The sequence below is a fragment of the Myiozetetes cayanensis genome, unplaced genomic scaffold, assembly GCF_022539395.1.
Source record: "Myiozetetes cayanensis isolate MyiCay16 unplaced genomic scaffold, myiCay2020 scf5-8, whole genome shotgun sequence".
NCBI classification, from domain to species: domain Eukaryota; kingdom Metazoa; phylum Chordata; class Aves; order Passeriformes; family Tyrannidae; genus Myiozetetes; species Myiozetetes cayanensis.
This window is the reverse complement of record NW_026087742.1, coordinates 111189645-111205551: the sequence shown is the minus strand read 5'-3', so window position 1 is coordinate 111205551 and position 15907 is coordinate 111189645. Positions and strand designations below refer to the sequence as shown.

At 42.1% G+C, this 15907-nt stretch overlaps 1 long non-coding RNA gene across 1 annotated transcript in view; it reads left to right on the top strand.

Annotated features, from left to right (window-relative positions):
* LOC126648406 (uncharacterized) overlaps window positions 1–15497 on the top strand; it is a 41885-nt gene extending 26388 nt beyond the window's left edge. The window contains exon 3 of the long non-coding RNA XR_007630801.1: window positions 9076–15497. This is a non-coding gene — a long non-coding RNA (uncharacterized LOC126648406). The remainder of the gene's footprint in view (window positions 1–9075) is intronic.
* The last annotated feature ends 410 nt before the right edge of the window (window positions 15498–15907 follow it).

Sequence of the window (15907 nt, the reverse complement as noted above, 5' to 3'; positions counted from 1 at the left end):
CTTAAGAGTGGGTAAAGAACAAGTCTTGTAAGGAAAAAAATGAAGGGTATAAAAACAGAAGACATCAATGCTGAGGAAATGGGTCAACAGTTGTGTGCAATTCAGGTGCACTGCTCCCTGCAGTGAAGAGCCAAAGATTTCTGAGCACAGCCTGCCATCTTTCCCTAAATGTCTTTTGTAGCTGACCCACAGTCAGAATGATGGCTTACATGGAAGACAGCATCTTACTGCTTTAATCATTCCCTCCAGCAGCACAAATGATAAGCACTGTAGTGTGCACTCAAGTGTTCCACACTATGCCACTTGCCTAGGAGTATCTCTACTACATTTTCCCCCTATTTAAAAATATACTGAATAAAAATACATTGAATAATAAGGTAGTAAAATAATAAGATAGGTGCTGAAAATTATACAAAGTTGGAATTAATTTTGTCAGTGCTGTCTCTGCTCACTATAACTCTGATTATACAGCTGTGTTAGAGGATCTAATTACATGTACACATAATATTTATTCCACAGGACTTCCTTCCTCCACTCACTAGATCAGGTGGATTTGCATGGGGATGCATCAGATTTGACTGTGAAAGGTGTGCTGTGAATGAGAGAAGTTTGCAAAGAAAGGAAGACTTAAGGGAAGGACAGCTGAGTGGTGCCCAGAGACTTTGTTTCTGCCTCTATCACAGAGATCTGCAAGACAGAGTCTGGTCCCCCACCACTGCTGGAAAACTGTTTTCCCTGCTCCTTTATGCCATTTTCAGAGAATCTGGCTGCTTGATTTTTGGCACTGCTGTGCAGTCTTCTCCTTCAGTGAGATAGGTCAGTGACAGCTACATTTTGAAGGTCTCTGACTCCTGGTTGGAGACACCTTCCTCAGAGATGATTGCCCTTAGCCAAGAGATGTTGGAGGGTCTTGCTGTGGGGATGGCTGAGGTGGCTTTGGAGTTTACAGCTCAGCCTGTTAAGGTCACCTGGCACCACTTCTCATTTTATTTGCTATAGCTTAAATTGAATGATCACATCATCCAAGCCTTGCACTCATTTACACCTCAAAGTGTAAAATTAAGATAGTTCTTGTCTCTTTTTGATAGGGAGGTGGCACTTATAAATATTATGAAATTAATTTTTCTAGTATACATAAAGTGGTGATAAGTCCACAAAAAAATTTGCTCTCAAAGCTGGAATTAAAAAAGGATATGGCAGGAAAGTCTTTGGCCATGGGATGAATGGCAGAGGAAACTGAAATACCACTTTGCTCATTGAGCAAACAGCTTGTGAACTTGTGCACTGAATAGGATCGACCTGTTCAGGGGAAAAAAAGAGAACAAAACTAGGTTTTGAACAGTAACTGAGGACTATTGTCACGATGTGTGCACACCTAAAGCAAGGTGGACTTCCAGTTGCACAAGGGTCCTTCAGTCTGGCCCCATTTGCCTTTTGAGTAATCAGCTTCTCAGCTGCTTAGGATACCTTTTGTGCATCATACTTTTTAGAAGTACTAATACTTTACAGACCTGTAAGCCTTATTACCTCTCGTTAATGATTCCATAAAAAACGTTAAGTAGCCAGGAATGCTAATTCAGCAATAAAGTTTTTCTAATGTAAGTAGTTAAAAAGAGTTCTAAAAAGCTGGTCACTTGGCAAGCCCACATGTGCCTCCATCTGTCTAACAACCTGAAAGAAAGATTTAGAAAGTAATTGAGATAATCTCTTTCAAGATCACGGGTTTCAGTTCTGTTTGTTTAGGTGCAATGGACATCATATCTAAAGACTTGCATAAGCAAATTTTACATTCCTTGGGATGTAACTCCTCTTCCTTCTCTCTGTCCTGTTCTTCCTCTACACCCTTGCTTGAAAACTGGCTTTCATTCAGTTTGCCAAGGTTCCCCCTTCTTTTCCTCTGTCCAAAAGGAGTGTTTAAGGGTATCCATTCACACCACAGTCACAAAATTGATAATTGTGTTTTAAAGAGAAGATGTCAACATCAAAAACCTGAAACTGCAGCATCCCCTGAAAACACTACAACAGAAATGAGTCATTATTGGTACTGTGTCCCTTGATTGGCTCTATTGGCCTCTCTAAGGGAGCAGAATACATTCCAATATACTTAAACTGACGCTAGTCCTTGAGGGGTCACTTGAGAGCTACAATACCCCTACAGTTTTCTGATCCAAGTGATTGTGTTTGTATTCTTAGACATGTATGGAGATGCTTTTCATTGTTTTCAAAATGTATTGATTATAAAGAAGAAATTTTTAAGATACCTCCCCCCCCTTTTTTTTTTCTTAATTAGAAAGATCATGGGTTTGTAAATATTTCAGAGTATAAAACAGGACTTCAGAATATGGAGAGCACTGGAAAAAAAGATGTGAGGAAAATCCAAGCCCTGACAACGTAATTATTTTTGTGGGACAGAGAGTATGAAATTTCATTGTGAATATGAAGCACAGGTGAAAGACTCTGTTATGTTTTGGCTGATTTTTCTTGTGCTGCCAGTATCTGAAGGGTTTGGGGTGAACTTTGTGATGTAGGAAAAAATAGCAGGTCTCCTAATTTGTTTCCCTTTTTGTGCAGTGATAAAATGGGCTGCATTTGCCTCTGTTCCTTGTTGAATTATAAGCAGTTTCTAGTTTATGGCTGAACATAATTGTTCTTGCTTTGGGGCAGACAGTGTATGCACTTGTGTGGATAAAGAGATTTGGGGCCTTGGACACACATCTCGCCCAACTTACTTAACTATGGGCATGAAAAAGAGTCACGTTGTGGTTTGGGGAGCTTAGGGTGGGTTTTGATTGCCTACAGATTGTTATCTAATGATGTTTGAGGTGCTGCAGTGTGTCCAAGGGCTTTGCATGGGGGTGTGCAGGTCTGGGGGCAGATCCTGAGCCCTTTGGAGTTTGGAGAGCTGTCTGCAGGAGGTCAGGGGAGGCTTGGCACCAGAGACCTGGACTGGAGGAACTGATCTGCACCCATAAAATCTGAAGTGAATTTGCTGTTGCCATTTTTTGTGCCAGAGAAGCTCTTTGTTCGGTTACTAGCTAGCCCATTTGGCAGTAGATTGTCTCATAGTGAGACCCAGAAGAAAACATTTTCTACTCTCCTTAGCTTCTTATGACGATGTGACACTTCAGAGACTGCAGTGGGATGCTTCAAGTTCATCAGTCAAACTCAAAGCTCTCTTGCTGCTTCAGTTCTGTTTGAAAGCACCACGAGAACATTCTACAAACAAATACCTGAACAACTTTACTACTTTTAATTGTGTAAATGTTCTATGCATGTTTTTCCTCTAAGTTCTCTATTCTAAGCCCACTCTCTCAAAATACTGAAATGTAATGGACGAGACAGGAAATGTCAGGGTAACAGAAATGATCTGTCACTAATATCTTAGCTTTTCTACTCCAGGGAATAACTGATATTTGAGAGAGAGGAAGAGAGTAATGAGAGGCTGAGGGATTCCTTGTCAAGGAGGGAAGGAAAGAAAAAATCTCTTTCATAAAGTCCAGCCTGTGGTTGGCAGTAGGAAACGATGGTATTAATGAAAGCAGCGTGCACCTTAGTCCAAATACGTAACTTTTCATAATGCCCTGAAAGAACTGTAATACCTGAAGGACCTGCATGGGCAAGCACAAGGTCCTGCACCTGGGGAGGGGGACAACAGCCTCATGCACCAGTACATCCTGGGGGCTGGAAAGCAGCTCTCCAGAAAAGGTCCAGGGGTGCTGGAGAACAGAAGTCAGCAATGTGCCCTTGCCTTGCAGGCTAATTGTATCCTTGGCTACATTAGGAGAGGTGCTGTCAGCAGATGGAGGGAGGTGACCCTTCCCCTCTGCTAAGCCCTAGTAAGGCCACACCTGGAGTGCTGGGTCCAGTTTTGGACTCCCCACTGAAAGGGAGAGGTGGAAAGAGTCAAGTGAAGGGGCCACAATACGATAAAGGGACAGCAGTGAGCACAAACTGAATCACAGGAGGCTCCATCTGAACATTAGGAATCACTTTTTCACTGTGAGGGTGACTGAACACTGGCACAGGTTCCCCAGAGAGATTGTAGAGTCCCTGTTCTTGGAGGTGTTCAAAAGCTGTCTGGAGATTTCCCTCAGGAATGGTCTGTAGGTGGCCCTGCTTTAACAGGGAAGTTGGACCAGACGACCTCCAGAGCTTTCTTCCAACCTCAGCTATTCTGTGATCTCGCAGTTGAGGTGAGAGACCTCCTCTATGGTATTTCTTTAACAATAAAGAAGGTGGAAATAACTGTTCTGCTGCCCTTCACTACTGTTCCATCTGCCTCTGCTTATTTAGCCCTCAAAATGTCTTCTAAAATTTATTTTTTATTTATAACAATTATTTATGTTAGTGCCTAAATTATTTTTTATTTTAAAAGCCATGGTTAATAGTCGTACTGTTCCTCTGAAGTGCTGAAAGGTCCATGAATAATTCCCGTTTCCGTGCTGCATTGCACAGTCTACACAACTCTGGTGCTTGCTGATACCAGCAAACAACAGCTATTGTGGCAGAACATCACTGCTCTCTGGAATATAAGTCTTCTCACTGCAGGCAAAACAAATACCAAAACTTTCTAAACTTACCTAAGCTCCTAGATACAGATTTGTACACATTGTCTGACCAGATTTTTGGCACACTGCGATCAGATGGATTATTCTTGGATAGTTGGACAGTTCTTTTCCCTCTGATGTATTTAATTTTTTTTCTTTTTCACTTGACTTTCATTACTTTGATGTGTATTTATATATAATTCCATTCATTCTTGCTTGTGGCCATAATGTAGTTTTGAGACAGTTGTTCATATTGAACACTGTGTGAATCTGATTGTTACTACTGTACTAAAGTCTCTTCTCCAACTTTTCTGGCTTGTCTAAGCAGCAAAATGTTAATTAAATTCCTTGCATTTCAAAATTTTCATCTGTTTATGGACATGAAGAATTTTTGTTTTCCTTACTGGTTTGGTTTGGGGGAGGGAGTGGGGTTTTAACCTACCTGCAAGTAGAATTAGTGGTAAACTCACTTCTGGCATTGTTTTCTCTGAAATAGTTTATTTGATGCTATTTGTTCTCTGGAACATTTGTGTTTAGGTAGTGACTCAGTAGTCTGGATGCCCTGATGGAGGTTGCTGGTTTGGTGAACACACTAATACTGGCTTACATCAACAGAGAATTTCTCCTGTAGAGTTGACTCAAGATAAATATTTTGAAGAAGATAAATTTGAAGTGTTCATAACATTTCTTCTTTATTTAACTGCGTTTTTTGGGTGAAGTTTTAAAAAGAGTGAACTTCTTCCATCTTTGGAATAGTTATCCTAAGTACTTTGTGGTTTTTCCTCCTCTTTCTTCCTGCTAAAAGTTATCAAACCATTAATGGTCATTTGTACTGAAATAGTTGATTAGTTACAATAAACCTGCTTGCTGTGAGCTGGGCTATATTAATTATATTTAACAACCAGTTGTGGGTTCTTTTATATTTGTTTTGTAGTTCAGTTCTCCTCACAGTTCCTTGGGGGCTGCAGACTAAAAATATGGTTAACTGTACAGATTGTTCTAGTTGTTAAAAAGCATTTCCCTGTTCCTGCAAGGGCTTGCTGTGGGAGCAGCTCTGAGCTGACTGAAGGGCAGATTTTTGGCAGAACAGAAGTCATCCATCTAATACTGGATCAAGAGAGCATCTTTCTCAGATAGGTACTACTGGACTAAAAAAATATCCAACCAAACAGGTTCTTCTGAGAATTAGAAACTTCAAAGTCACAATCAGAAATGTGGCTACCAAAGTTCTGCAAAAAAGCTGACTGGTTTAAAAATAAAAATCCAGGAGAATCAGTAAGTTGACCAGTACCAGTGTCTGGTCTTGCAAAGTTACACCTAATGCTTTCATTCCATCCATAATGTTCTAGCTTGAGTATGGTTTGCTACCACATAATTGGTGAACTTGTTGCAATGAGAGCCTTGGAATAAGGATTGTGTTCGAGTTTATCCCAGTAGTGCAAGAGAGTAGGACACCTAGAAGTGACTCATGTAAGTAAGGATCCTTAGCATGGCTTTTGCTCAACACTGTGGAATACTGTCCCTTGAGCAAAATGTCTTTGAGGTACAGTTTCTTGAATTTCAAGAACTAGATGTTGATTCAAATGAAATCTGATAAGTTTATTGATGTTAGTGTATCAATTTTTGATGTCTTGAAACGTTTGAAAGTGGATATTATAAATAAATGTCTTTCCAGGCACAGTGTGTGTGTCTCCTGCAGCAGTGAAATATGAGCAGATATACTTTGCTATTCTAGGTCAAATTCTTTAAATATGTCGTTCAACATGTAAGTTTGTAAATTTTTCTGGTGTAATGTTGAGTTAATGGTTCGAATAATTTCTCTATCCCTGCAGAAGATGCCTGTGCACCACTGTTCATTTTATTAGGTTAAATCTCACAAGACTGTGGAACCTTGTGATGCTTGTTAGTATAAAGCAAGGCAGTTGCTCTTTTTATTGGGCACAGGACTGGTAACTGAGGGATGAAGCTCTATTCTTGCCTCAGTCTTCTTGAGGCCTTATTTTCTGCACCTATAAACAGGAGCTAAGTTCTGTAAGTACTTTGTTAGGAGGCTTTTCAGTCCCTGAGTGTTGTCATGATGCCTTGGGATCCTGAAAAGGAAGGCACCAGATAAAGGTAAAGGACCAACTGATTGCCCTTGGTTTTGCATTTATCGATGTTCTTCCCTTTCAGGATTTCAAAGCACAATTTGGAAAAGCCTCTTGAAGTTTGAAGTCTTGTTTCCTTAATATATCCAAGATCAAATATAAACACCTTTTTTTTTCTCTTCCTTTTTCCTCTCTCTGGCTCCTTTTGTAGCTTTCATTTCTTACTCCTCAGGAAAGTCTCCTACAACTGGTCCATGTGTTTCTGTTAATTACTACTTGATGCTATTTTAGAAAAATTAAGAATGATTAAGTAGCTAGAGGAACTGGGCAGTAAAAGGGGTAGCTTTTGGACAATTCATGAAATAGTCGGTGCCTTTTAATAGTAGGGTACTTCCTCTGCTCATGAATTATTCATTTTAATGCTTTTGTTATAATGGCGACAGTGTTCAGTCTCCGAGGCAGTTCTGGACAGCCTTCCCCTGCTGAAATACCACACAACAGCAGCTACCATTTGTTTTATAAACCAGTGCATCTAAGTCAATAACACAGTGACTAAACGTATTTTCAAAATCAAGAGAATGGGAGAAGAGGACAAATAATAATATTATAACTAAGAGGATCTGTTTTTGCTGAAGGGTTCAGTTTGTTTACTTTTCTGGGAACTATTTAGGGTTGTAATTTAAAATAAATATTTTTACAGATTATTGTGTTTAGTATTAGATGCAGGTTATATCTATAATGAAAACATAGACAATAGTGTCTCTGCTGTATATAGCGTTGTGCAATAAAAGGCAGCTTAAAAACACTCGCTGTACATAAACACATCAAGTTTTTCTCAAAACTAATGTTTAAAGGTCTCTTTGAAACAGTTTTTAAAGATGAAACATAACATAACCGCATAACCCACACAGAAAATGTATCTGAGTCATGTGCGTACAGAAATAAAAGTTTCTTTGTGGTATCTAGTATCAGTCTTACATTAAAGCACGGACTTTCCTTAGGAGAAATTCCAGTGCAGGCAGTTAAGGGTTCTCCCTCGTCTTCCCCCCCGCCTCCCTATACTTTTCTGACTCTGACTTAAGCCCCTGAGTCTGGTCGGGGTGTTAAAGGGACGGTCCCACTGCAGGGCGGGGAATTCGGGGCTGGGGACTCCGCGGTGCTGTTCTCAGCGGACAGAAGGATGTGCTCCGGCACAGTGAGCTCCCTTCTCTCTCTCTCTCTGATGTGATTTAAAAGGGGGGGTTTTCTCCTAAGCTGTTACACGTACTCCTGAAACGCCTTCGGGCGATGGATAAGTGCGTGTGGGGGGCGGAAGCAGTGAGCAGATAGATGAGCGATTAGGTCACTCGGATTAGGGACGGAGGGCTTTTTTCACGCTCCTCTCGCTTCTGGCTGATCAGATTCCCCGCGTACCCCGAGGGTTGAAACCGCGTAAGTAGAGGAAGCAAAAACTCCAATATAGATGGATGCAGCTGCAGAACTGTAAGGAGCAGCGAAGAAGAGAGAAGTTTGAATTGAAAGTGCATGTGGTTTGGGGGAATCTGAATCACGCTGTATTACTTTCACTTTTTCTGGGCTTGTGTTTCCTATGAACGAACCGTCGGGGAGATAGAAGTTCTGATTTTTTAGATAAATGTCTTGCAGTCTTTGGAATGACACATTCCGCTGGAGGGGGAGTCCTTTGGGCAAAGGTCGCGCTCCCCGAGCGGGGAGCTTTCCCTGCTGCCCACGCCCGCATTGTTTCTGCCGGGAATGCCAACTTTGGGCCTTTTCCTGCGAATTTTTCGGACGTTTAGGTGGCTGCCCCCCTGCGAAATGGAAGCACCGATAGGAACCCCTCCTTTCCTTTTTCCTGTAGCTCTGCTCAGACCATTCCCTGTTAGCGTGGTAGTGGTACAAAGTGTGTGGTCTTTCAGCTCTGACTAATGCATTTTGTGCTCTGTGTGTGTGTGACTGAAAATGCCTCGCAGTCTGCCAGGGCTGACTGAGGGTTGTGGAATGTGGTGCCTTTTCTCTGTTTCTCTCTGATTTACAATTTCCCCCCCCCCTTTTTTTTTTTTTCTCATTTTTTTCCCTTTTTTTTTTTTGGTTTTTCCCCCCAGAGAAGTGTGTAGGCAGCTTGTTGAGAAACCTCGAGATGCAGGGGAAATGCTTGTGCGTTGTGGAATGCGGCTTCCCCTGGGAGACCCCAGCCGGGCGGGCAGTGAATGAGCAAAGTGGAAGAACGAGAAAGGGAGGAGGTCGGAGGCAGGGACAGATAGGAAAGAGTGAGAGAGGAGGAAGGAAGGAGGTGGAAACGGAGGGGCCCGTTTCCCTTTTTCTGAAGCAATGACAGCTGGTTCTGTCCTGCCTCACATGACAGAGTGCTGTGGAGAGGAGTATTTAAGCTGGAAGCCAGTGAGCGAGGGTGGTCAGCTGATTTTATTTTCATTTTTTTCCAGGCTTTAGTCAGGGGATCCCTGATGAGTAGTCAGCCCACCAAGAAGGCACTTCAGCACACACACAGGTAAGAGAGAAGCTGTATACTCTTTAATGTGACCGGGGGGTCCAGGGGAGAAGATAAACAGCCTTACATTGTTTGAATAGTTTTAAAAAAATATTCCTGACTTGCTTGGGTGTGTAACATTGTGATTGTCTCTTTCAATGCTGCTACTTCTGCTATTCAGTCTTGTTCTTGATTTTTTTTTTTTAAATCTGTCTTTAATTAGAAACTTTATTGCAAAGAAAAAAAAAAAAAGACCAATTGTGTGGTGTTAAATATAGTCCTGGGTATTGCATGAATGTTGCATTTTGTTACTTTTTGAATAAAATAACTTTCTATAATGCAAGTGTGTCAAACTCATATTTAGAGGGGAATTCCCAAATACTTAAACTATGAGTCATAAAAAGTTAAAGGACCAGTACAACAGTTCAGGATAAAAACTGCGTTCAGCCTTGGGTAGCTGCTTTTGTACGTTTTGGTAGTGAAATATGTCTTTAAAGAAAAACAACCCCAAAGATGTGCAAAGCTGAAGTAGCTACAACTATGCTGGCCATGACCCCAAACACAGGTAGCAGGGACAGAAACAGATGACTGGGGAGGAGGACTGTGCAGCACTCTTGGTTTCATGCACCTTTTCTTTCATTATTTGTATATAAGAACCTGGTGAAGGAGTCTTCTTACGTGCTAAGGGTGCTTCAAAGGGCTCTGATTCCTTAATTCCTGTTATATAATGTCTGAGAAAGGAAACAAAGCAGAAAACCAGTAATAAGTACCCTTACTACGAATGAAAAAGTACAAAATAAAAATATCTGTTGATTGTGACAGATAAAAGTGGACCTTAGGTGTTTTTATGCCTGGCTATTATGCCACACTCCCTTCTCTTTAAACACAGCTATGCAAAGTGTTCTTCCCTAGTGTAGTTTTTCTTCACTAAAATATCTAAGATACTCTTTGAAATTTTGAATGACTTGTGATAAAAGATGTGTTCAGAGACAGACAACTGTTCCCAGCTCCCACCTGTAGCTCTGAAAAACTCCTCGTGGTCTAGAGTTGTAGAAGACTTTATTTTGAAAAGCTCTCATACAAATTTTCATGTTTTACAGGTAACAATATTCCTGTTGAATATCTTGCAGTGCTTAAATAAAAACTGTTTGAGATGTACTCTTTTTTTCTATCACTATATGCAGTGTTTCATAAGATGCTGGTGCTGTAGACGAGAGGAATAAAGATGCATGACTTTCCAATTATTTTTAATTTCATGATGTTTCTCTTTTCTCATTGTTAAAAAGTCTCTACTTGCGACAAGCTGGCTGTGGGATGTTGGTATTGTCTTATAACAACAACTGGTGCTTAGATGCTCAGATGTGCTGAGGTTTAATCTGGGGGGAGACTCTGGAATGGGGCAGTGGGGTAGGTGGAGGACTGTTCTTGTTGACTACAGTGGACCTTTATCATGTACAAGGCTGAGGAAACACCCAGGTTGGAGTGATGGACTGGGAGGATAATTGCAAGAAGCATGGGAAGCATCAGAGAGGTTGATGGTGGTATCAGGGTATTTACAGCAAGGGATAAGAGCTGTGAAGTTGGCTTTTGTACTAGATCATGGTGCAGAGAGCATTCTTAAGTTTCAAATACTCTTTGGCAATAGTTCTCTACTAAAGGGTTTTAAGAGATATTTTTTTTCCCTTTTTATGGGATGGGAGGATGAGAGGTTTCATGAGGTGAGGAGAGCTTAGTGATGTGAAACAGGCAATAATGACTCTGGTTTGCAGGGATTGCTCTGAAGTGAGTGATCTACTTGGCATGAGGGCCAGCAATGAGACACTTGGTGTTCAGTGCTCCCCTTTCCAATAAGAACTGGGAATTGAATAGGCTTGGGGCTCTGGAGAAATGAGGTAATTAGCCCTGAAAGTACCCCAGGTTCCTGTAAGCGTGTCCCACACTGGCTTTGTCTTAAGCAGTGTGATCTTTTTATGAATGGATGCAAATCTTCTTAAGTTTCTTGCAGTTGTCCTTAGGGGAATTCCTGGCAGGTGGGCTTGTCTGGGCTGCACTCTGCAGAAATGCTGCCAGTGCATGTGCAGGATCCAGGCAGTTCATCTCCTTACCTATGGGTGTTAGTGTGGAGAGAGAGGGGACATGTGAAACTGGAATGGGTAAATATAAAACTTTCAGAGTACTTATTTCTTTTCCTCATTTTTTTTTCCATCTATTTTTTTTGTTGTTGTCATTTTCAGTTTTCGGGATTTTCCATTAATTCATGGGCTTTAACCTGTTGATTGTCTATAATCACTAGCAGCTTTAAACTCCTGGCAAGGCAGCCTGTCTAGTTAAAATATATCACAAAGATAGGGAATATATAATTTCAGGTATATGTCTGCCTTTTCATTTGTGTATTTAAGATGTTTGCTCCTGAAGAGAGGGGATTTTTTGGAAGTATTTCAAGTGCAGTTCCTAGATTTTCACTTATTGATATGAGAATCTCTCTTTCAATTAACGTCTGACTTGTGATCACTATAGGTCATGTTTATTTAACCCCAGCATTACCTAATGATCATGACTGCCTTGAAGCTCAGTAGGAAAAAATAAATAATCTGCAAATGAGGAACTGATTCTGTCTGTATGGCTTTATAGAGAATAACATCTGCAATATTTAATTTTCCTCAGAGCAGTGGAAGAAAAACTAGAGTTCCACAGCTGTACTGAGTAAACTTGCAAGAACGTGAGTTCTTAACACCTTTCATAAATAAAATCAGTTTAAGAATGTCAAGAAAAATCTCAAGGAAGACTTGTTGAATCACATTATTTTAATGGAATGTTTCTTATAATGAAGTGTTTTACTATACATTTTCTCATAGGTTGTTTTTATTAACTTTAGAAGGTGATGACCACAGATTTTTGGTTTTGCTTTTTATTACTAGATAGAGGGCAGACCCTGCTGTTACTCATTTAGTAAGATCTCTATACATGTATTGCAGGGCTTAACTTGACACCAAAAGAATCATTACTTAAGTGTTACATCCCACTTGTATTTCAGTCAGACAGCACTTCAGTTGTTTAAAACCAAAACTCTTCATTCCCCTCTTTCCTATTTATGAGGAGACTTATGAGTGCAGAAACCTGAAGTGGGATTTTCCACTTCCGTGGAACTAAAAAGCTTAGACCTTCCTGGTGTTATTCACACGAATCCCTTTAAGGCTTTGCGTGCGCACCAAAGCTCGGATAACCCCGCGAAATTTTACCGTTACCCGGCAAAGTCCTTCTCGTGTCTTTAGGATCCTCTTAGGCAGATTATTTGATATTTTACTGGGCTGTTTTAGCTGTAATTTCGTGCGAAGGCTTCGTGCTTGAAGCCCTCGTGTTGGGAAGAGAGGGATGATGATGATGCAGGGACGGGCCCGGGGCTTGCGGAGGGGCCGGCGGCGGTGTCTCCCTCCGGTGGAGGGATGAGGTACTGCACCACCCCCCGTCCGACTGCTCCCCCGAATTTGGGGGATTTACAGCTGGAAAGCCGTGTGCTGAACTCCATGACTTCTCTCTCTCTCTTCCCCAACTCCCCTCAGAAAATGAAAAAAAAGAGAGGCTGTTAGAGGCAGCTCCAGTAAGTTCAACGTTTCTCGCTCTCTAGTTTCTCACTTTTGCCCGATATTTTCCCCGATATGATGGAGAGGGATTTTTTGAAAGGACATACAGTGACAGGACAAGGGGGAATGGCTTCAAACTGAAAGAGAGTAGGTTTAGATTAGGTATTAGGAAGAAATTATTGTGAGGGTGGTGAGGCACTGGAACAGGTTGCCCAGGCAAGTTGCGGATGCCACATCCCTGGAGGTGTTCAAGGCAATGGATGGGGCTTTTAGCCACCTGGTCTGGTGGAAGGTGTGATCTTTGAGGTCCTTTCCAATCCAGGCCATTCTTTTTTTCTATGATTTTATTCATGTTTTCTGTGTTGGTCCAGAGTATGTGATAAAACACATCGCAAGCAGTGATTAATGGTGTGCAAAGACATACTAAAAACACCCATGTCAATGCAAACCGATAATATGCTGAAACAATGAAAAAAGACTCTTCGATCTCTTATTTACTGAAATGTGATGTTAACATTAGGAAACAAGATTTACACTTGCTGCAAAGGCAGAATAATTTTTATTTCCACTGAGAAATGCTGTCTGTAAACTTTCCGGAATCTGTTGGACTATAACAAAATGTTAGAAATACCCAAAGATTCCTAAATCAAGCATATCATGTTAATATTTAACATCCATATATGTGAGCTATTTCCCAAATCAGTTTTGCTTTTCCTCTTAGCACTGCAGAGAAGAAAAAACTCCCTTACTGCTATATGCACGGATACAAGTAATAAGCTCCTAAAACAATCATGAGGCCCGACACTTAATCACTCTGTCTGGTGAATGATTATTCAGAAGTGAAAGTCCTGCCACGACACACATTTCATTTGAGAGCTGTCATTGCACCACGTGCTCTAAACCCCAGTTTCATGGACTGCACGTCCAGTCAGTTCACCGGGGGAAAGGCATAAGCAATATTTGGTTTGAAAATGTCTCTGTACTTCTGGAGCATCGTCAGAATAAAGTGGATACTCTATAAAATGGAAGAGCCAGGTGTATAGAACTGCTTCCATGGGACTTGTTGCTGGCAGCTTGCCACCTTTTCTCCCCACTGCCACCACATGCCGCCACTTGGACCAGTGATAGCCAGATTGCGCTCTGTGGAAGCTGGTGAGAAGGATTTTTCTGAGCCTGAACACAGAAGGTGCCATAACAAGCATCGTAAATGTCCCAAATTATAAAATTACTAAAGGCAAGGAAGTACAAAAAGAGTAAGCAATGCTAACGATGTGCAGAGTTTTCCCCAGAAAAAATAGGACTCAGTACTTGCTCACAGAAAGCAAAATATGACTGAAATTAAGAAGTAAAAGAAAAAAAACCCCACTGTAAATTAAATGAAGCAAACCAGATCTGAATGAGTGTTGGGGTTTTGGGGGGTTTTCCCCCCATTCATTCAGATCACAGATAGCTTTACAGTGAATCACCCTTTCTCAGGAATTTGAGTGTGTGTGCATTCTTAAAAGTAGTGCCATGATTTGTCATTTACAAGAGAAGAATATGGGTAAGCCCTAAAATAGTGACCTGCAACTGAGGTTGGCAATCATTTACATCTCAGCAAGAAGAATCAGAAAATCCACATCAGAGGTGCTCCCCAAGTGCTGTATTCCAAGCACTTTGGTATTGCTGTGTATTCTGAAGCTCATATTTAGTTTATTATTCAATCAAAAATTCATACCAACGGAACCAACATATTATGACAAGTTAATACAGATTGTACCGTGCGGTGCCACTGCTCAAGATGTTGTTTCCCTAAGGATTTTTTTCCTTAAAAAGAGAGACCTGTTTTGATGGCACATCTTTTCTGTCATACCAGTAGAAGCTCAAGACCCACTTTTCCAAATGTTTTCTCCTCATTTATGTAATTATTAAATATCCAAGTGTGCACCGCATGATAGAAAATTTTAATCCTCTAATCTCTACATTTCATCTGTGACACGAATCTGCTGCTCTTTTCCAAGACTGCCCACTGCTTCCTACTGGGTGGGAATTGCTGCTCTTTGGAGCAGGGTATACAGTCTTGTTCTCTCTGAACCTACAGGAAGTTTGCTCATGAGGAGTGGCCAGATCTGGAGTGTTGCAATAAATGTTCAAATAGGCAGTTAGGATTTTAATTGTATTTTAATCCATGTATGCTCACATTGTACTGTTGGTTTGGAGCAATGGCTGTGTAGGATCTCTTATTGAGCATTCCACGTGAAAAACCTATAGGATTGTGCATTTTTCCAAAGAATATTGAAGAAATTAATTTCTGTGGCTCACTAAATTTAAAAGGTCTCCTATAGGATGACATCTTCACTGAGGGCCGTTGTGAGAGCTCTGAAGGTGTAATGAGACTTCCCCACAGCCAGATCTGGTCACTGTGTCACCAAATTCCTCTTCCTCTGAAAGCAAACGAGCCACAGAGTTAAAGCTTTTACACAGAACGTTTTGTCCTGTGGGGTAGTTGTCGTGCAAAGCGTTGTCTGATATGGGACATACGTTACGTCTAAAGCGAATATTCTTCGTAATTGAACACAAAGCTCTTTTCAGAACTTCTCATCAGTCACCGGAGAATGCTTTGTAGCTACTGATGTAAATGTTTCCTGAGGATGGAGAGGGGTGGGGGGAAGCCCCCCCCAAAAAAACCCCTATCCGTCTGGAAGAAGAGTTTAGAGCCCGGCAGGTCAGGACGGGGATTTACTGCCTGGGGGTGGTGGCGGCCGCTGTGTGCTTTCGGGGTTCCTTTGGTTTAGGTCTGTTCTCCCAGGGGCTTCAACGCGAGCTCTCGCCGTGCACCCAGCCCACGGGGAAGGACGCGCGGAGCACCGGGATGGAGCGGGGCGGGAGGAGGAGGGAGCGGGGGGGAAGCGGTGGCGGGGGAAGCGCTGAGAGGACCGGGCGGGACGGGACGGGATGGGGTGGGACGGGACGGGACGGGACGGGACGGGATGGGGTGGGACGGGACGGGACGGGACGAGGCGGCTCCGCAGCGGACGGCGGGGGCGGCCCCGGGGCAGCGGCAGCGCCGGGACGGCGGATGGGTGTGCGGGGTGTGCGGGATGTGCGGGGGCGGCCGTGGGTGGGGATTGCGGTGTCTCGGCCGCGCTTCCTCCGACACCTTTTAAAAGACCCACCCCAGCGCTGCCGACCTGGGAGAGCAGGGATAAATCTGAGCGGCGCCTAAAG